This window comes from Mus caroli, unplaced genomic scaffold (assembly GCF_978045245.1).
Source record: "Mus caroli unplaced genomic scaffold, Mus_caroli_1 scaffold_2, whole genome shotgun sequence".
NCBI classification, from domain to species: Eukaryota; Metazoa; Chordata; class Mammalia; order Rodentia; family Muridae; genus Mus; species Mus caroli.
The window spans coordinates 117,752,027-117,773,206 of NW_028227257.1; the positions used below are offsets into that span (position 1 = coordinate 117,752,027).

General features: G+C 37.1%; 1 protein-coding gene and 1 long non-coding RNA gene across 4 annotated transcripts in view; one reads left to right on the forward strand and one right to left on the reverse strand.

Moving 5' to 3' along the window:
- The window catches only part of Kcnh7 (potassium voltage-gated channel subfamily H member 7), a 464,734-nt gene that overhangs the window by 224,109 nt on the left and 219,445 nt on the right, over positions 1-21,180 (forward strand). The window lies entirely within an intron of this gene.
- Positions 20,321-21,180, reverse strand: part of LOC147005905 (uncharacterized) — a 28,147-nt gene continuing 27,287 nt past the window's right edge. Inside the window, exon 3 of the long non-coding RNA XR_015045300.1 lies at positions 20,321-20,881. This is a non-coding gene — a long non-coding RNA (uncharacterized LOC147005905). The remainder of the gene's footprint in view (positions 20,882-21,180) is intronic.

Sequence of the window (21,180 nt, forward strand, 5' to 3'; positions counted from 1 at the left end):
AAACCAGGAGCTGGTTCTTTAAGAAAATCAACATGATAGACAAACCTTAGACAAACCAACCAGAGGGCACAATGACAGTATACAAATTTAAAAAGTCAGAAATTAAAAGAGAAACATAACAACAGAAACCAAGGAAATCAAAAAAATCATCAGATCCTACTACAAAAGCCTATATCCAACAAAATTGGAAAGATACCAGGTACCAAAGTTAACGCAGGATCAGATAAACTATCTAAACCGTCCCATAACCCCTAAAGAAATAGAAGCAATCATTAATACTCTTCCAGCCATAAAGAGCCCAGGACCAGATTGGTTTAGTGCAGAATTTTATCAGACCTTCAAAGAAGACTTAATACCAATATTCTTCAAACTATTTCACAAAATAGAAACAGAAGGAACACTACCCAATTTGCTCTATGAAACCAAACATATACTCATACCTAACAAAGACCCAACAAAGAAAAGGACTTAAGACCAATTTCACTTATGAATATAGATTCAAATATACCCAATAAAAATCTGGCAGTCCAAATCCAAGATCATATCAAAATGATCATCCATCATGATCAAGTAGGCTTCATCCCAGGGATGCAGGGATGGTTCAATATATGGAAACCCATCAATATAATCCAATATATAAACAAACTCAAAGGGGAAAAAACCACATGATCATCTCATTAGATGCTGAGAAAGCATTTGTCAAAATTAAGCAACCCTTCATGATAAAAGTCTTGAAAAGATCAGGGATTCAAGGCACATAACTAAGCACAGTAAAAGCAATATACAGCACCCAGTAGCCAACATCAAACTAAATGGAGAGAAACTTGAAGCTATCCCACTAAAATCAAGGACTAGACAAGGCTGCCCACTCTCTCCCTACCTATTCAATGTAGTATTTGAAGTCTTAGCCAGAGCACTTAGAAAACACAAGGAAGTCAAATGGATACAAATTGGAAAGGAAAAAGTCAAAATATCACTATGTGCAGATTATATGACAGTATACTTAAGTTAGCCCAAAAATTCCACCAGAGAAAACCTAAACCTGATAAACAACTTCAGCAAAGTGGCTGGATGTAAAATTACTTTAATCAAATCAGTAGCCTTCTTCTACTCAAAGGATAAACAGGTTGAGAAAATAAATTAGGGAAATGACACCTTTCACAATAGTCACAAATAATATAAAATACCTTGGTATGACTACCAACAAGCAAGTAAAAGTTCTGTAATGACCAGAACATAAAGTCACTGAAGAAAGAAATTGATGAAGATCTCAGAAGTTGGAAAGATCTCCAATGCTCATGGATTGGCAGGATTAATATAGTAAAAATGGCGATTCTACCTATCTATAGATTAAATGTAACCCCATAAATTTCAATGCTAAATAGAATTAGAAGGAGCAATTTGCAAATTCATTTGGGATAACAAAAAACCCAGGATATCAAAAACTATTCTCAACATTAAAAGAACTTCTGGACAAACACCATCCCAAACCTCAAGCTGCATTACAGAGTAATAGTGAAAAAACTGTGTGGTACTGGTACAACAACAGACATGTAGATCAATGGAGCACAATTGAAGACCCAGAAATGAACCCACATACCTATGGTCACTTGATCCTTGACATAGGAGCTAAAACCATTAAGTGGAAAAAAGACAGCATTTTCAACAAATGGTGCTGGTTCAACTGGAGGTCAGCAAGTAGAAGAATGCATAACAATCTATTCTTATCTCCTGTACAAAGCTCAAGTCCAAGTGGATCAAGGACCTCCATAAAACCACATACACTGAAACTAATAGAAGAGAAATTGGGGAAGAGCCTCAAACAAATGGGCACAGTGGAAATTTTCCCGAAAAGAACATCAATGACTTATGCTCTAAGACCAACAATCTTCAAATGGAACCTCATAAAATTGCAAAGCTTCTGTAAGTCAAAGGACACTCTCAGTAGGACAAAATGGCAATCAACAAATTGGGAAAAGATGTTTACCAATCCTACATCTGATAGAGGGCTAATATCCAATATATACAAATAACTCAGTAAGTTAGATTTCAGAGAACAAAATAACCCTATTAAAAATGAGGTACAGAGTTAAACAAGGAATTCTCAACTTAGAAATACTGAGTGGTTGAGAAGCACCTAAAGAAATGTTCAACATCCTTAGTCATTATGGAAAATGTAAATCAAAACAACCCTGAGATTCCACCTCACATCAGTCATAATGGCTAAGATAAAAAACTCACTTAAGAGTAGATGCTGGTGAAAATGGGGAGAAAGAGGAACAGTCTTCCATTGCTGGTGGGATTTCTAGCTGGTTCAACCACTCTGGAAATCAGTCTGGGGGTTTCTCAGAAAATTGGACATAGTACTACCCAAGGACCCAACTATACCACTCCTGGGCATAATCCCAAAAGATGCTCCAACATATAACAAGGACACATGCTCCACTATATTAATAGCAGCCTTATTTATAATAGCCAGAAGCTGAAAAGAACCCAGATGTTCTTCACTAAAGGAATGGATTCAGAAAATTTGGTACATTTACACAATGGAGCACTACTCAGCTATTAAAAGCAATGACTTCATGAAATTCTTAGGCAAATGGATGGAATTAGAAAATATCATCCTGAGTGAGCTAACCTAGTCACTAAAGAACATCCATGTTATGCACTTACTGATAAGTGGATATTAGCCTAAAACCTTGGAATACTCAAGATACATTTCACAGACCACATGAAGCTCAAGAAGGAAGAACAAATTATGGATGCTTCAGTCCTTCTTAGGAGGGAGAACAAAATATTCAAGGGAAGTAATATGGACACAAAGTATGGAGCAGATACTGAAGGAAAGGCCATTCAGGGACTGCCCCACCTGGGGATCCATCTTATATACAGACATCAAACCCAGAAATTATTGCAGATGCCAAGAAGTGCTTGCTGAAAGTAGCCTAATACAGCTGTCTCCTTAGAGACTCTACTAGTGCCTGACAAATACGGAGGTGGATGATCCAGCCAACCATTGGACTGAGCATGAGGTCCCCAATAGAAGAATTAGAGGAAGGAGCTGAAGGGCTTTGCAACCCATAGGAAGAACAACAATATCAACCAACCAGACACCCCAGAGCTCCCAGGAACTAAACCACCCACAAAAGAGTATACAAGGAGGGACTGGTGGCTCCAGCCTCATATGTAACAAAGGATGGACTTGTTGGACATCAATGGGAGGAAAGGCCCTTGGTTCTGGGAAGGCTCAATGCACCAGTTTAGAGAAATGCCAGAACAGGGAGGCAGGAGTGGTTGGGTGGGTGGGGGAGCAGGCTGAGGGTGGATGGGATATGGGCTTTCTGAAGGTTTAACTGGGAAATGGTATTATATTTGAAAATTAATAAAATATCCAAGAAAAAAAGCTAAAAAATGTGCTCCTAACCTTTAAGTCCATTTTTTCTGTTCATACATTGTCATGTAAATGAAAGAAGTTATAAATCATTTTTCTTCCTTGATATTTGAAGTATATAAATTACTTGATGGATTGAGATTTTATTTTAAGTTGCCTAGTAGTTGGTGTTTGACTATTGCTAATGACAAATAGAACCAGACTGCAAATTTTTTTTTTTTACATATATTGTTTCAAATAGAGTACTGGAATGGGTTACTGAGAGACTGTAAATAAGTCAGTAAAGTTTAGAACTTCATTTTCACATTGTAGAAAGAAGACAGACCAAGGACAGGGATCAATTATATATTACATAGATTGTAGAAAAAAATATGTGATGAGGCATAGGTAGAACATTTTCTGAAGGCTGATAGTTCTATTGCTTCATAAGTGGAAATTTATGTAAACATGTTTCTCTAAAAATGTGTATTTCTATTCTGCATTAAAGACAAGGAGAATAACACCTTTACAAAACATTTTGCCACTTTTATTCTAAGTTTAAAATATACAATAGAAGAAATTTCCATACAGTGAAACTATAATGTTCATGAAAAAACAAAACAATCTTTCCAAACTAAAATGAACCCAAGAAAAAACTGATAGTATAAAATACCATTCAGGCTCTAACTAGGAATGCCTTTTTTTTTAAGGGAAAATAAACATTGACACCCACCATGAGCAGCTGTTTTATTAGATTATAATTTGTTGTTTTTTTATAATATATGTGCCTGGAATTATAATCTGGTGTACATGTTGAACTGGATCAATGTCTGTATCCCATTTCATTCTTACATTTGAATATAGTGACTGAACAAAATGAAAATAGTTTTATCTAGACTCAAAAATCACAGGCATTACAAATAAATAGCACTTAAACTCTGTCTAGTTTTCCAACTCTCCTGAGTGTGATGCTGTTCTAGCCAAACTTTGCCTGGAACCTTCTTCCTAGGGCTGCATCACATGCCATTATGAATGCAAAACATTACAGAACTGATCCCTATCTCCGTCTCAGTTCAGTGTCATTCTCTAAGGGTTGACTTGACCCCTTCTTTGCATGGCATTTCTTTGGGGTTTCTTTTTCTTTTTCTTTTTTATCCCTCATCACTTATATCATCTTATATGTATTCTTCACTGGTATAAAATTGTTATATTTGATATCCAATGGTGATAACAGTTCTAAAGAAAATCAGTTCTAAGTAGTGACTAGCTAACATTGGAATAATTTAGGGAAAGTGGTCAGGTCAACTTTCTAAAAATCTTGAACGTGGTCAGAACCTTGAATAAAATTTAAGGGTGATTTCAGAGAAGATCCAGAGAGGAAATAGAAACCCTGGATTTAAACACTCTGTCTGAGCAGAGTGTCAAAATATCTCAGCTGCGAGAGTGTTAGACGAAGAAGTTCCATCGGTATGGTTGGCAAGCTTGGGAAGAAGAGCACCCTGGTTTTCAGTGTGCAGAAGAAATATATATGTGTGTGTGTGTGTGTGTGTGTGTGTGTGTGTGTGTGTGTGTGTGTGTGTATGCAGAATAAGTAGCCCAAAGCCAAGGGATGGAGTGCTGTGTAGGCTCTGGGGAGTTTGATATTTATATTTATCACCTTTACAAAACTCTAACTCTGATGCAATTTCAAATACTGTTTGGATTTTCTTGCCTACAGCTTCCTTGGATAGATGTATCAAACAGCTTTGTCATCAAGCAATCCTGATGCTTTATACTAGTTGTGCTTGCTTCTGTCCATGTCTGACTCTCATTCAGGACAGTACTGTTGCAAATGTCTTAAGCCTCCTATGTATTTGATATGCGCCCCTTTCCTTACCTGCATCCCAACCCCTTTCTATACAATCGTGCTTGCAGCCAAAGGCTATTCCATATCATTTCCTGGTCAACACCGTATATTAATATTTGATGGCTATCTCATCATGTTTTGTAATAAATATTTGACCTCAGAAGTAAATCATTCTCTCTTCTCTTCTAAAATCTGACATCAACTTACTTGTCATCGAACCTAAATTCAAATGTAGTGCAGACTCTCTGATCATTAGAAACAAGAACATGAAACACAGCATGTTTAAACCCTGAAATGAAGTATCTAGACACACAAGCAGATAGTATTTAATGCCCCTTTTCACAGTTCTGTGTTTCAAAATTTCTAATTTTGACAAGCTATAACTGAGGACAATATTTAACATGCAGATGACTACAGGGATTATCAACCATCAAATAAAACACTACTACTCCAAAAAAAGTTAAACTAGCTAAAATACTTTATTAAAGAATGTGACATTTAGATACAAACTAAGTAATGGTCGGGTTATTACAGGGTCATTTGTGCCTTGATTTAGAAGTTTAATCTGAGTGGAATGCTGATTGACCTCTGTTGCTGAAGTGTTGAACTAAAAGTTGAGAAGGGGGGTTGGAGAGGGAGAGAGAGAGGGAGAGAGAGAGAGAAAGAGAGTGGGGGGAGAGGGAGAGGGAGAGGGAGAGGGAGAGGGAGAGGGAGAGGGAGAGGGAGAGGGAGAGGGAGAGGGAGAGGGAGAGGGAGAGGGAGAGGGAGAGGGAGAGGGAGGAGTGCATTAAAATACAAAAGTAAGTTTCTTTTCAAAAAAGAAAGAAGAAAGAAATATTTTAACTGTGAAATATTTTAACTGTGGAGACAAAACAGAGTCTGTGTTTTGAATTAACTTTTAGTGAAAGAATTCAGAGCTGAATCTCTGAAACCTCTACTAGGCTAACATAAACCTCTTCCATGGAGAGCTGTTCCATGCAGCTAACAGCACTTGGTCTGGCCAGGGGCAGGTCACAGGCATTTACTGGGCCATGTTCTTACCACCGACTCTGCAGCAAAGCAAAACCATAGGCATCTTTCTTCCAGTGTACTGAGGTGAGCAGGTGTGTATTTCATTTTTTCCTTTCCTCTTAGCTAAGTCCTCACAAAATCTTAGAGCACTCAGAGACTGAAAATTACCTTGTGCAGAGAAAAAAAAATCATTTTTCTCTTCCTTCCTCTCCTTGAGAGATATTACTAATTCTTGGACTGTTCTTTCCCATTAAGTATAAAATCCTTATCACAATTTTCAAAGGACATTTAAGTCACCACTTTGCACTCAACTTGTACTCCAAGTTTTAAAAAACAAATGGTTACCAGAGTTGTGGGTGTGGCTTAGTGCCCTTTGCCTAACATACATGAAAACACAGGTTTAATTCCCACCAATACAAAACAAAAACAAATCCCTGATATACCTAACATAGTATAATTTTCCATTTTTTTTATTTCAGGAAGTATGTGCCCAAGGCTATTTGCAAATAGGTTTGAGACTCTTTTGAGTCTTAAAATGTATTTTCTCTATTGAAAATATTAGTACTTACTTGAGGAAATTTTTATATTCTTGTTCACTTTACCAAGTTCCTGAAACAGTGCATATACACTACTCAGTATAGATCTGACTTTTAAATGCTTACTTATTCACCATTTTTACCTTCACAAAATTGTAAAAGTATCTTTTACTTGCCTGGTGTACTTGTAATCTTAGAGTCTTACTGCTGAATAAGCTCACCTTTTCTAGATTTTTCTGAACTCTGGCTGGCTGGTTTAACTCAGCTGTTTTGGCCCAAACCACTCCAAGCTTGACTGATTCAAACTGGCTTCTTTCAGCTTCCAACTGAATTGCTTCATTTGGCCTCAGACTAACTCTAACAATCTGTTGTAATCTTCTGGCTCCTTCTCATTCTCTAGCTCATTTGGTCTTCACCTACAATCTACAGTCTGCCTCTTTAAAACTGTTTCAGTAAAATTGCCTCCTCTCTCTCTCTGCACTATGCTCTTAAGTTGCCTCTCCTGCCTGTCTCTCTTCCCTCGTAAGAGTTGGGTATATCCTCTCTGACTCATTCTGTCAAATTGATGACTTTCTCTGCCCCTCATTTAGAAGTCACTTTCAAACATGACTGCTTCCTTCTACAAACTAATTTTACCTTAAAGATGTGTATATATTCCATTCAGATGATTTAAAGATGTGTGAAGTGTCTAAATTTCAGCAAGATGACACAGACCTAGATTTTTGGGTGTGACCTCTTGCCAGCATAGCCATGTTGCTGGATTAAAATTCCTCTACACAAAATTATTGGGGCATTTATGGGCTTAAACTGATGTGAGTTCTAATCATATGGACAACATAAGAGTTTACTAAAATCTAGCTACTTCACTATTGTGTTGTAAATCACAAGATCTATTAAAACATGGTATGGTATATTGTCCCCTCCCAAACTATGGGGATTGCTCAAAAACAGATCCTGTAAATAGGACCTAAGTAAAATTATTATAGGAATTAAGAAGACTAATATGACCTGGGCATGGTGGCGCGTGCCTTTAATCCCAGCACTTGGAAGGCAGAGGCAGGCAGATTTCTAAGTTCGAGGCCAGCCTGGTCTACAAAGTGAGTTCCAGGACAGCCAGTGCTATACAGAAAAACCCTGTCTCAAAAAAATAAGAAGAAGAAGGAGAAGGAGAAGAAGGAGGAGGAGGAGGAGGAGGAGGAGGAAGAGGAGGAGGAGGAGACGGAGGAGACAGAGGAGGAGGAGGAGGAGGAGGAGGAGGAGGAGGAGGAGGAGGAGGAGGAGGAGAAGGAGAAGGAGAAGGAGAAGGAGAAGGAGAAGGAGAAGGAGAAGAAGAAGAAGAAGAAGAAGAAGAAGAAGAAGAAGAAGAAGAAGAAGAAGAAGAAGAAGAAGAAGAAGAAGAAGAAGAAGAAGAAGAAGAAGAAGAAGACTAATATGAAAACAGAAATATGTACAGTGAATATGGGCTCATATAATGTCTGAGAGGTGAGCCAATGATCTATTAGAAAATGAGTTTGAGTTAGAGACTAATCGTATTATATCCTGGGAGAGACTCTGGCTAATTTCTGCTTGTGTTCTGAAAACTTGAGTGAAAACAAAAACAAACAAACAAAAACAAATGAAAAACAAAAAAAAAACATAGATGCCAAACCTTGTGCTACACATTGTGCAGTACACTCTAGCAAGATCTCAGACCTAGCCATATTCATCTCCCTGTATTTAGTTGATTTTGTTTAACTCATCATTCTATTTATCTTTCTCTGAAGCACAGTATGAAGAATAAGGTAATCACCAGAATTTAAAAAATAACAAGTTGTAGAACCATTGCCCTTAAGCTCATAGTGGGTGATATTCTGCAGAGATCAGTCCTGGGTACATTTAACATCTCTGTATGTGATTGATTACAAGCTGGAGAAGGTAGTCATTAAGTTTGCCAAGTACATCACATCATCAGGATGGGCGAGCACCTTGGAAGACAGGATTAGAATTAGAAACGACCTTGACAGTTTGAAAAATGATTACAAGTAAATGAAATTGAGTTCCCCAGATTCAACTCCACAGCAACATACCGAAGAGAATTCCAACAGTACAAATTTAAATTGAAAATGTATGAGGGAGAGCAAAGCTGGTCGCTAACTACCTAGAAGGCCCTCAGCTGTGCTTTTCAGATCATTGTTTCACTGATTAGAAAGCTAGCATAATTCTGTATTGCACAATTAAGCAAAAGAGAGTAATGTATGTTTGATGAGGTGTACTTAATATTTCATTAAATATCATGTAAGATTTTGTGACTGTACAAATGGAAATGTAAATTAATCATTAACATTTTAAGTTAATATTTAAGTATACAAATTTAAAAGGCTCAGACAATTGAGACAGAGCCAAAAACTTAGGATAGATAAAAATCTACAAAGGTAGAATATAGAAAAAGGTCTAGGAAATGATAATATAATTGAAAATGTGGGCAATAAAAAGCTAGTCATTTTGACAAAATAATGAAGATATAGTATTTTAAGGATAAAAATCTTAGCTCCTCTGTAGAGTTGGAAGATCCTGAATATCATAAACTCTAATCTAATAATATTTTTCTATATGGTAGTATCTATCTAGATTGTTAATTGTAGCTTTGCCTGGACACAACAGAGACCATTTAGAGTCGTGGGATCCAGGATGAAAGTAGTATTCATATGAGTTGTTCATTTCCCTACATAAAGATATGCTAATTTTTGAAAATAACATAAATTGAATAAGCTTTCAAAATGAATGATTACAATGATATTGTTTTAGCTATTAGAAAGTCATAACATTCTTTTAAGTCTCATCTAAAACTGTTTTATAAAATTCTGCTATGTTTAATATTTCATACATATAAAGAATTTGTGACATCCCTAATGCTGATAACCACATAAAGCCTCTTGGTGTAGAACAAGAAAAATCAGTGTGGAATACTTTCTGTTCTTTCTAGAACTTTGCTAGAAAAAGCTTTTGTCCCAATCCCAGTACAGAGATTGATTGGCCACGTACCCATTAACAGTACCTTTTATGGAGTTCTAAAGATGATGGCACAGTACTTCTCAGCATGCAGAAACTCCTTCGAATGGACCTGATCTTTCGATATCAGCACTTTAAAATATATTAGGATCCATCATAATTACATAATTACAAGTACAACTGTTAGAGCGTGCTCCTGTGATTTTAACCTATTGTGTTCCTTTAATAGATAGTGTTGGCTATTATGATGGGTAACTCTAAAAGCATTTTATGGCATGACCATGAACACATGTAATTCTAAAGGAATTGTATGGCATGTCCATGAAGATGAGCACCTACATCTTGCAGCACACTCTGCAACATCCATCTAAGCTTGAGTAATTAATTTAGTTTTTCTCATTCATGTTGTTAGCTTGCTGCAAAAAATCACTTTCCCACAAATTCAATCCTGGAATAGATTCTGCCTATTCATATACCAAAGCAGATAAACAAAGGGAAGCTAGAGAGTTATTTTCACAGTGACAGGAGGTATTACACAGAAAATAGTTTTACAAAACCCCTTTAGCATTTCTCCAGATTCTGAAGAGGTCAGCTTGTGTTCATCGTCTCTCTGTGTTACAGAGGATTCTGTCTCTTATACTAACTCACACCTGGGGAAATTTAAAAAAGAAACAGAGCCTAGAAGAAAACAAATGCACAGGCTTGAAATCCCACACCTAAAGGCCGAAGGTTTCTCCCGGAAGAAGTGCAACAACAAAGGCCAAACCACACAACTTTTCCTTAATTTGATACATACTTAAAAGTACTCCAGTTTCTGACAGTATACAAGATTTCAATTTTTAAAATATTTGTAATCAGTAAATGCATGCATTTATGAGGTATGATATGATGGCTTGATGTATACACACAGATTGTAGAATTTCCAAGCTCTAACTTTTTTATTTAAAATCTCACATAGCTATCGTTGACTTGCAGTAAGTACCTTTGGAATTCACTCTTTCAGCAAATTTGAACCACAAAATGCATTGTGGTTAAATATACACACCCTGCTGTTCATTCTGTCCCCAGTTCTTGTACTTGCCTTTAACTTTGCCGATTTTAAGAGCATTTCTCTTTTCCTATCTATCCTTCATTTACCACCCAACCTTGGTAACCCACATCCCACTACTACATAATATTTGTCCTTTGTGCTTAGTTATTTAACAATGGTCTTTGAATCTGTCCATACTATCACCAATAGTAGAATCATTTTTTATTACCAGGCTGAATATTCCATGTTGGCATTCAGTATTCAGTCTAGGCTCTGCCCCACAGTTACCTGGCAACAGCCAGATGTGCCTGACTCAGTATAAAAGGAGCTGCTCTCTCTCTCTCTCTCTCTCTCTCTCTCTCTCTCTCTCTCTCTCTCTCTCTCTCTCTCTCTCTCTCTCTCTCTCTCTCTCTCTCTCTCTCCCCACCTTTCTCTGTCTCTACTACCCTCTCAACTCCCCTCTCCATGTCACAAAAACTCTAGTCTATACCTTCCTCTGACTGGTCTCTCAGGGAGAAGGGATACATCAGCATGGTCCCACAGAGGCACCGCTTCCCCCACACCATAACTTGCCTCCACTAAACTTATCTCTGGTTTCCATATTTTTATAAAGCCAAAGTTCCAGTGTGTGTGCATTGTGTGATATTTTTTTAAATCCATTCATTCACTGATGGATGTGGGAGTCCCTGTGGGCATGAAAACTATCAGTGAAAAAATCTGCAAAGAGGCAGGATGAAAACTTATATCAGCCTGACTTAGTTGGCCTGGATCAAACTTTGGGAATCTGGTTTATTGCTAGCATACTTAAACACAGTACAATTTTGAAAAACGTTTCCTGATGTAATCCAATTTTTGATGTACAAGAAGACATAATTACAAGAAAATTCAACTCAAAACACATGCCATTTCTTCCAAGAAGATGGTATCTAGAGATAGGCTACCTTTATTAGCTTCAGTGCCTGGGGAAGAGTCTGGCTTGGTCTCAGTCATATAGATAGCATAGAGGTCATTTGGACTACAATCCACCTCTGGTTCTGGTTGTAGAAGCTCGAGGGAGCCCTAGCTATACAGATACGCAGATTACCAGGCTATTAGCTACCTCCAATTCCCAGCACTTTGAATGGAAAAGGGGGTTATATGTTCTTTACTTTGAAAGGACAATTTTGCTTGCTTAACATTCTTGGTCTTGTACCTAATCTTTTGGTACAAGGACCTTAGTGATCCCAACAGATGAACACTTATATTGTTCCCAAATTTTGGCTCTTGTGAATGATGTTCAGTGATGGTGGAAGGGCATATATTTCTGAAACATACTAATTTCACTTACATTGGGTAAACACACAGGAAGGAATTAGTCATTTGCCGATTTAAGGCTATGTTATCATTATTGTCCACAATACTTGCACTAAAAAGGGGTTCTCTTTTCTTTGTAGTATCACCAACTTCTATTATTTTTATAAATGCCATTCTAACTGTGAAGTGATCTCTCAGGGGGGTACCAACTTGTATTCCCCAGTTGTTTGTGACCATGTGCATTTTTATGTTTACTGTCATCTCTCTGTGTTAGTGTGTACAATGTGTGAGCCTCTCTGTTTCCCATTTGTAAACTGTGCTATTATTTTTCTGGTTATAGACTTCTTGATGAATATTACCACATTACATAGTTGGCAAATATTTCCTCCCATTACAAAGATGATCTACTCAGTCTACTGATCATTGCTTCTGTGAAGAGAAAGCAGTTCCTTGATACATCCTGTCTACCTGTCTAATTTTTCTCTGATTATTGTGTTTTAAGGAGCATGAGCAAGAAATTATTGCTCAAACTAGTACTGTCTAACTTTATTCTTATTTTTTTCTGGATGTTTTATAGTCAGCTACAATATCTGGTATTTAACATACTTTTTAAGTTATGTGTTGAGGTATATATAAGGATGCAAGTACAACTGAATTCTTCAGTATGCATGTACAGTGTTCCCAACAGTGGTTATTGAAAGAATTGTTCCTCTGTTATATATTTTTGGCAACTTTGTTAAAGATTAATTGAATGCAGGTGTGAGGGTTTATCTCTGGGCTTTTTGCCCAATTTCATTCATCTATGAGTCTTCTTTTATGCCAATATCATGCTGTTTTGATTGGAATAGTTTTGTAATATATTTGGATGCCAGAAAGAATAATGGCCTTATCCATTTTTTGCCCAGAATTTATGCTGGCTGTTTGTAGTCCTTTGATGCTCCTTATGAGGGACCTTCAGAGACTTCTTCCTTCTCATGAAAAATGATACTTAAATTCTAACAGAAAAACCATTAAATCATTACTTCATTTAGGCTATGAGTACATGATGATCATATCAATGTTTACAGTTTATGAGCACTGAATATCTTTTCATTCATTTGTTGTCTTTAATGTTTGACAATGTGGCAAAGTTTTCAGTATACATACCTTTTATTGTCATAATTAAATTTGCTCCACACACTTTCATAGTATTATAAAGAGTAGCTATTAAAACAGTTTCAAATATAATTCATTCATCAGATCTAACTTTTTGATGATGTCTTCAGAGTTTTCTATATATAAGGTCATGCTGTTGACAACTTAAGCCATTTCACATCTTCATTTTTTGTTTGGATTTATATTTTCCTAACTGCTTTGGCTTGTAGATCTTGTATATAGTGTGAATGGAGATAAAGGTGAATATATCTGTGTTCCCATTATTGAATATTTTTAATTTTTAGATTATGCTTTAATTACAAGATATCTCTCTTCCCTTTCCTCCTTCTAAAAACGCCCCCTATACCTTTCTACATCCTCTTTCCAATTTATGGCCCCTGAAATGTGAGGGAAATCCCTCAGATTTTCATCACTGTTTATGATGTAACTTATGAGTTTTAGTGTCCTGGAGAATGCTACTTTGGTACTCTTTTTGCTTAAACATTTTTAAAATCATGGATAATATAAGCATTTGGCAGCTTTTGTGAAGATCATATGGTTTCTGGCCTCCATTGTGTGACAAATCACACTTCTTGCAAATGTTTGGGCATCCTTACACTCCTGAAATTATTTCTACTTAATAATAGTAAAAGATCCATTTGATATACTGTTAAATGGATTTTTATGTCTACATTATACTTTTGTTATGTTGAGAATCTATGTCCATATTCACAATGTATCTTGTTCTGTAGATTTCTTGTAGTATCACATACTGGTACTGTAACCAGAGCCTCATGTGTAATTTGGCTTCATAAAGTCAATTTGGAGATATTTCCTCATCCTGAAATTTTCAAAATATTAATATTGATTGACTGTATTTTCTTGGCTTAGTATTAATTCAAAGCCTCTCTCCTCCAAGAAAATTGGTTTCACTGTATAAAGAAAAATGAGGAGAGACTATGAGATGAATACAGGGAAGGAAGGAGGAAGATAGAGGGAAAAAAGGAATGAAAAGGGGGTACAGAGAAGATACAGAGAGATTAAACTCCACAGATCTAATTACTATGTCCAGGGGGTGATAAAGATGTGTCCCTGCTAATTCCTCAAAGCTTTCAACAAATTACAAATTAAAATTGTAATATCAAAAACAGAACTTTTTTTTTTTTTCAATCAGAAGAAACTGCTACTGGGTAAGACAAGACCTAGTGATTTGGTCACAAATATGGTGCAAGATGAGGTTCCTGGTGCCACCATGCTCCCTGGGTTCCTTACAACCAATGCTAGACTAGAAAGATAGTACTTAGGGAACATGTGCAACATCTGAATGAAAGTGGGTGGACAGCCAGCCCAGTGCCTGTCGTGAGAGCTGTTGAGTCAATAAACAAATTATTCTGTGTCAATGATAATTTGATCCAACAGTGTCAGTTGCTTATGAAATGGAATCTTTGACAAGTATTTTCAGAAATGAAAAGTGTAAAAAGAACAACTTCATATACACTTATTTGCATGTACAGACACATAAATACATAATCACAAATACACATGTATTCATGAACACATTGGACCTAATATAGCTATTATTAGTGATCCAAACTAAAAATTTTTGTTTGAAAATTAGGGAAAAGGTTAAGTGTGGATGCGAAAGTGGAAATGGAAATGTTATTCATTTATTTATTTATTTATTTATTTATTTATTTATTTATTTATTATTGATTATATTTATATGAGCACACTGTAGCTGTTTTCAGACATACCAGACAAGAGTATGAGATCCTATTTCAGATGGTTGCTGGGAATTGAACTTAGGACCCCTGGAAGAGCAATCAGAGCTCTTAACTACTGAGCTATCTCTCCAGCTCCGAGATGGTTTTACTGTCACATATGAGAAGCAGTAATTCCTATCTTATCTGGATTATTCTTTCTTACATTTCCAAAGAGTGATACTGAAGATACATTTTAAATTATACAGACGGCACTAGAAAGATAGCTGAGCAATTAAAAATACTTATTGCTCTTGCAGAAAATTCAGGCTCATTTAATAAACCCCTCATGGCAACACACAACCATATGTAACTCCAGTTGTAGGAAATCCAACACTGTTTTCTAGTCTACCTGGATACCAGATATGCATGTGATGCACATAAGTACATGCAAAGAATTCATAAAAATAAAATAAAAATAAATACATCATTTTAATATTAAATTGCATATGATGGTATCCCTGGAAGATGGTTTATTGGGAAATGAGACTTGCTATGCAAGACTTTTCAATCTACTTCAATCCCCAGAGCCCATAGAAGGGCAAAAGATCATGTCCTCTGACCTCCGTTTGTATGCTGGGGCACACACACACACACACACACACACACACACACACACTCTACCTAGTGGAAGGAAGAAAATGAAAACAAAATTACCCAACTGCTTTCTTTTTAATATTAAAATAGGAGTGGACTAAATCTGGCTATGTTTAATGTGAGCATTTGAAATGCTGATTTTCACTACTTTTTTTTAAATTTTTAATATTTTTTTATTACATATTTTCCTCAATTACATTTCCAATGCTATCCCAAAAGTCCCCCATAACCCCCCCCACTTCCCTACCCACCCATTCCCATTCTTTTGGCCCTGGCATTCCCCTGTATTGGGGCATATAAAGTTTGCAAGTCCAATGGGCCTCTCTTTCCAGTGATGGCCGACTAGGCCATCTTTCGATACATATGCAGCTAGAGACAAGAGCTCCGGGGTACTGGTTAGTTCATCATGTTGTTCCCCCTATAGGGTTGCATATCCCTTTAACTCCTTGGGTACTTTCACTAGCTTCTCCATTGGGAGCCCTGTGATCCATCCAATAGCTGACTGTGAGCATCCACTTCTGTGTTTGCTAGGCCCAGGCATAGTCTCACAAGAGACAACTATATCTGGGTCCTTTCAGCAAAATCTTGCTAGTGTATGCAATGGTGTCAGCGTTTGGAAGCTGATTATGGGATGGATCCCTGGATATGGCAGTCTCTAGATGGTCCATCCTTTCATCACAGCTCCAAACTTTATCTGTGTAACTCCTTCCATGGGTGTTTTGTTCCCAATTCTAAGAAGGGGCATCATATCCACACTTTGGTCTTCATTCTTCTTGAGTTTCATGTGTTTAGCAAATTGTATCTTGTATCTTGGGTATCCTAAGTTTTGGGCTAATATCCACTTATCAGTGAATACATATTGTGTGAGTTCCTTTGTGATTGTGTTACCTCACTCAAGATGATGCCCTCCAGATCCATCCATTTGCCTAGGAATTTCATAAATTCATTCTTTCTAATAGCTGAGTAGTACTCCATTGTGTAAATGTACCATAATTTCTGTATCCATTCCTCTGTTGAGGGGCATCTGGGTTCTTTCCAGCTTCTGGCTATTATAAGTAGGGCTACTATGAACATAGTGGAGCATGTGTCCTTTTTACCGGTTGGGACATCTTCTGGATATGTGCCCAGGAGAGGTATTGCTGGATCCTCCGGTAGTACTATGTCCAATTTTCTGAGGAACCACCAGACTGATTTCCAGAGTGGTTGTACAAGCTTGCAATCCCACCAACAATGGAGGAGTGTTCCTCTTTCTCCACATCCCCGCCAGATTCTGCTGTCACCTGAATTTTTGATCTTAGCCATTCTGACTGGTGTGAGGTGGAATCTCAGGGTTGTTTTGATTTGCATTTCCCTGATGATTAAGGATGTTGAACATTTTTTCAGGTGCTTCTCTGCCATTTGGTATTCTTCAGGTGAGAATTCTTTGTTCAATTCTGAGCCCCATTTTTTAATGGGGTTATTTGACTTTCTGGAGTCCACCTTCTTGAGTTCCTTATATATATTGGATATTAGACCCTTATCTGATTTAGGATAGGTAAAGATCCTTTCCCAATCTGTTGGTGGTTTTTTTGTCTTATTGATGGTGTCTTTTGCCTTGCAGAAGCTTTGCAGTTTCATGAGGTCCCACTTGTCAATTCTCGATCTTACAGCACAAGCCATTGCTGTTCTATTCAAGAATTTTTCCCCTGTGCCCATATCTTCAAGGCTTTTCCCCACTTTCTCCTCTATAAGTTTCAGTGTCTCTGGTTTTATGTGAAGTTCCTTGATCCACTTAGACTTGACCTTAGTACAAGGAGATAGGAATGGATCGATTCGCATTCTTCTACATGTTAACAACCAGTTGTGCCAGCACCATTTGTTGAAAATGCTGTCTTTCTTCCACTGGATGTTTTTAGCTCCCTTGTCGAAGATCAAGTGACCGTAGGTGTGTGGGTTCATTTCTGGGTCTTCAATTCTATTCCATTGTTCTATTTGTCTGTCACTATACCAGTACCACACAGTTTTTATCACAATTGCTCTGTAGTAAAGCTTTAGGTCAGGCATGGTGATTCCACCAGAGGTTCTTTTATCCTTGAGAAGAGTTTTTGCTATCCTAGGTTTTTTGTTATTCCAGATGAATTTGCAGATTGCACTTTCTAATTCGTTGAAGAATTGAGTTGGAATTTTGATGGGGATTGCATTGAATCTGTAGATTGCTTTTGGCAAGATAGCCATTTTTACAATGTTGATCCTGCCAATCCATGAGCATGGGAGATCTTTCCATCTTCTGAGATCTTCTAGAATTTCTTTCTTCAGAGACTTGAAGTTTTTATTATACAGATCTTTCACTTCCTTAGTTAGAGTCACGCCAAGATATTTTATATTATTTGTGACTATTGAGAAGGGTGTTGTTTCCCTAATTTCTTTCTCAGCCTGTTTATTCTTTGTGTAGAGAAAGGCCATTGATATGTTTGAGTTAATTTTATATCCAGCTACTTCACCGAAGCTGTTTATCAGGTTTAGGAGTTCTCTGGTGGAATTTTTAGGGTCACTTATATATACTATCATATCATCTGCAAAAAGTGATATTTTGACTTCATCTTTTCCAATTTGTATCCCTTTGATCTCCTTTTGTTGTCGAATTGCTCTGGCTAGGACTTCAAGTACGATGTTGAATAGGTATGGAGAATTATATCTTTTTTCACAATACAAAACCTCCAAATGTTGTCTGCCTACATTATTGTTTTTATGCAGATGAGACAAACATGAGTGCTTGATAAAGCTAAATCAAATTTGTATCCATACACTTACTTATTCTAGTAATCAGAAAATTAGCATTCATTTGTCATATCTGGTCTGTAGGCCTTCAGAGTATTGGGGTTTTTTTGTTTGTTTTGTTTCATTTTTATGACCTTTGGCCTAAGAATATTGTTTAATTTTTAAATTACCTGAAAATTTTAATTTTTAAATTACTTGTAGTGTGCATGACACTTTATGGATCCTAAAGAATTTTTCATTAGCTCTTTGTCTGTATATTCCTGGTGTGGTTCCTTTCACATAGCGCTTGTGTGGCAACGAGCGGAGAAAAGATGTGGATGAAACAGAACTCAGCTCTGTTGGCCTGCTAAGAGGAGGCAGGAGGCACACACTCTGGTTCCAATCAGGAAGTGTTAGAACATGCTTCTGATGTGGGATTACTTGATGAAGTGTCAAAAAATGCATCAATATTTTGATATCAGAGAGAAAGAAGCATTTCTGTTTATAAACTAGACTGCTCACCAGAAGCTGAATAAGTTGACAAAGCAAAGCCTTGGCAGTTAGTCAATAAGCAGGAGTAACAACATCAAACCATCTATCCATTTAAACATCCATACATTAACACATTTGCATACATAAAGCAGCATTCTATTTTCCAATAAGTAAGGACTGGCTCCGGGGTCACTACCGGGAGATAATGTAAGCAGCAGCCACAGCCAATTTTTGCAGTGTCATCTGGCTCCTTCAGGACAAATCACCTAACTTATGACACCTGTTCCCACTGCTAAATATCTCAGCCTGCCCAATGCAGGTAACTAAGAGCCTATTTCAAAGCACTCAAGAGTTTGTGATCCAGAGTCCTGGAGAAGCCCTGATTAGACATATGTGTTCCCTGCTTTCACAGCCCCCAGCATAGTCCTCTGGGAACTCTATTTATTAGGCTGGACCCTGAAGTACACTCAACTATGTCCTCCCTGCCCTGATGGCTTCCACCCCTTTCCTTGATGATGTACTTACAAATGCATCAGCATCCTTGCCTGAAGATAACTCTAGAGCTGATTGCAGATTGTGGGTGAAACCTTTGTCTATCAGGAGGCTAGGAATAGATCAGGACACTCAGCACAGCTTTGAATTAAGTAACCTTTCAGCTGTAGGAGACTTGAATCACCCCACCAACCCAGCACACTATTCTTAACTGTTTCTTTGTCAGTATTTTGTGAGATTTAAAAAAAAAATGTAAAACTGTATTCTTTCAACTTTTTCCTGTTGGTCAATCAAGAAAAAGTAAGTTTGAAATGAACCCTAATTCCATGAGTGCTGCACACAAGACTTGACCATTGTTTCAATAGTCACAAGCCAGTCACTAAACAAGTCTCAGCAAATTGTTAAGTGTGTATACCTAACTGACAGCCCTATCACACTGAAACTGCAAGTCTCATCTACAAGAAAGGGAAAGGCTTGCTAACAGGAAAAGTACATTTGTTAACTTACTTCAGCAGAAAAGAAACTATTAGCAATGTGGGCTAAATTTCAAAATTGGAAATTATAAAATGTCTTCACCACTAAAATAAGTAATGTATTAAATGAATAGCCCATATTTTTTTCTGTGTATGTATATGGACATGTTCATGTATGTGTGCAGGTATATCTGCATATATATGTCATGAATATACAAAACAGAAGTCAATATTGGACTTTTTTTCTGTGCACCAGTTGTGTGCCTGACTCACTGAAGAGGAGATAAGGGAATTGGATTGCCTGGAACTGGAGGTACAGATGGTTATGAGTAGCCATGGAGGTGATTCAAGTTGAACTAGTGTCCTGTGGAAGAGCAGTCAGTGTTCTTAACTGCCGATCCATCTCTCTAGACCCTTTAAAAGTTATTATTATTATTATCATTATCATTATTATCATTGTTATTATTGCTGTGTGCATGCTTATGTGCATATGTGTTGCTGTATATGTTCCATATTATCTGTTTAAATGTCATAAAACAATTTTGCGGAATTGCTTCTCTTCTCTGACATTTATTTAGATTCCAAAGATCCAATTCATACTGGTAGATGTGCATAGCTGTCATCAAACCCCATCCCTTTTTATTACCATGCTATTTTTTGAGACAGAGTCTCTCTGAGCCCAGAGCTCACCAGTTGGCAGTATCTGCTGGTCCATGGACTCTCAGATCGTCTTTTCTCGTCTGTGTTACTCAGTGCTGGGATGGTGATTGGATAAAAAGCTTAAGCCACCTGATGATATACTGCAAGTTGTTCAGGACTGACCAGCTGCTGTGAGTAAGTCACAAGCTACAGAGATACTGGTTGTTTCCTGTTATTTCTTTCATTGCTTCTGTTTTTCTTTTAGTGTCTTTCACAGTGTAGGTGGAATTAATTAAGATTAATTCTGAGAAATAAATATTTTTTTTGTAAAAGTATACTTCTAGTGGTTGAAGAGATAATCCTGCCATTAAAACCAGGAGCTTTTCTTCAAAGGGCCATGTTGTAGCTCACAACTATAACTCTATTTCCAGGGTGTCCATCACTCTCCTCTGTCCTCCATGGGCACATATATAAGGGGAAACACCTATACAAAAATAAATAAATAAATAAATAAATAAATAAATAAATAAATAAATAAATATTTTTGATTGCTTTTATTTTTTAAAATCTAGCCTTTACCCCATTCCCAGTCCATACTTTTTTATTATGGTAGTTTGAATATGCTTGGCCCAGGGATTGGCACTATTAGACTGTGTGGCCTTGTTGGAGTATGTGTGTCACTGTAGGTGTGGGCTTTGAGACGCTCCTCCTAGCTGCTGGGAAGACAGTAGTCTTCTCTTAGCTGCCTTCTGATCAAGATGTACTACTCTTGGCTCCTACAGC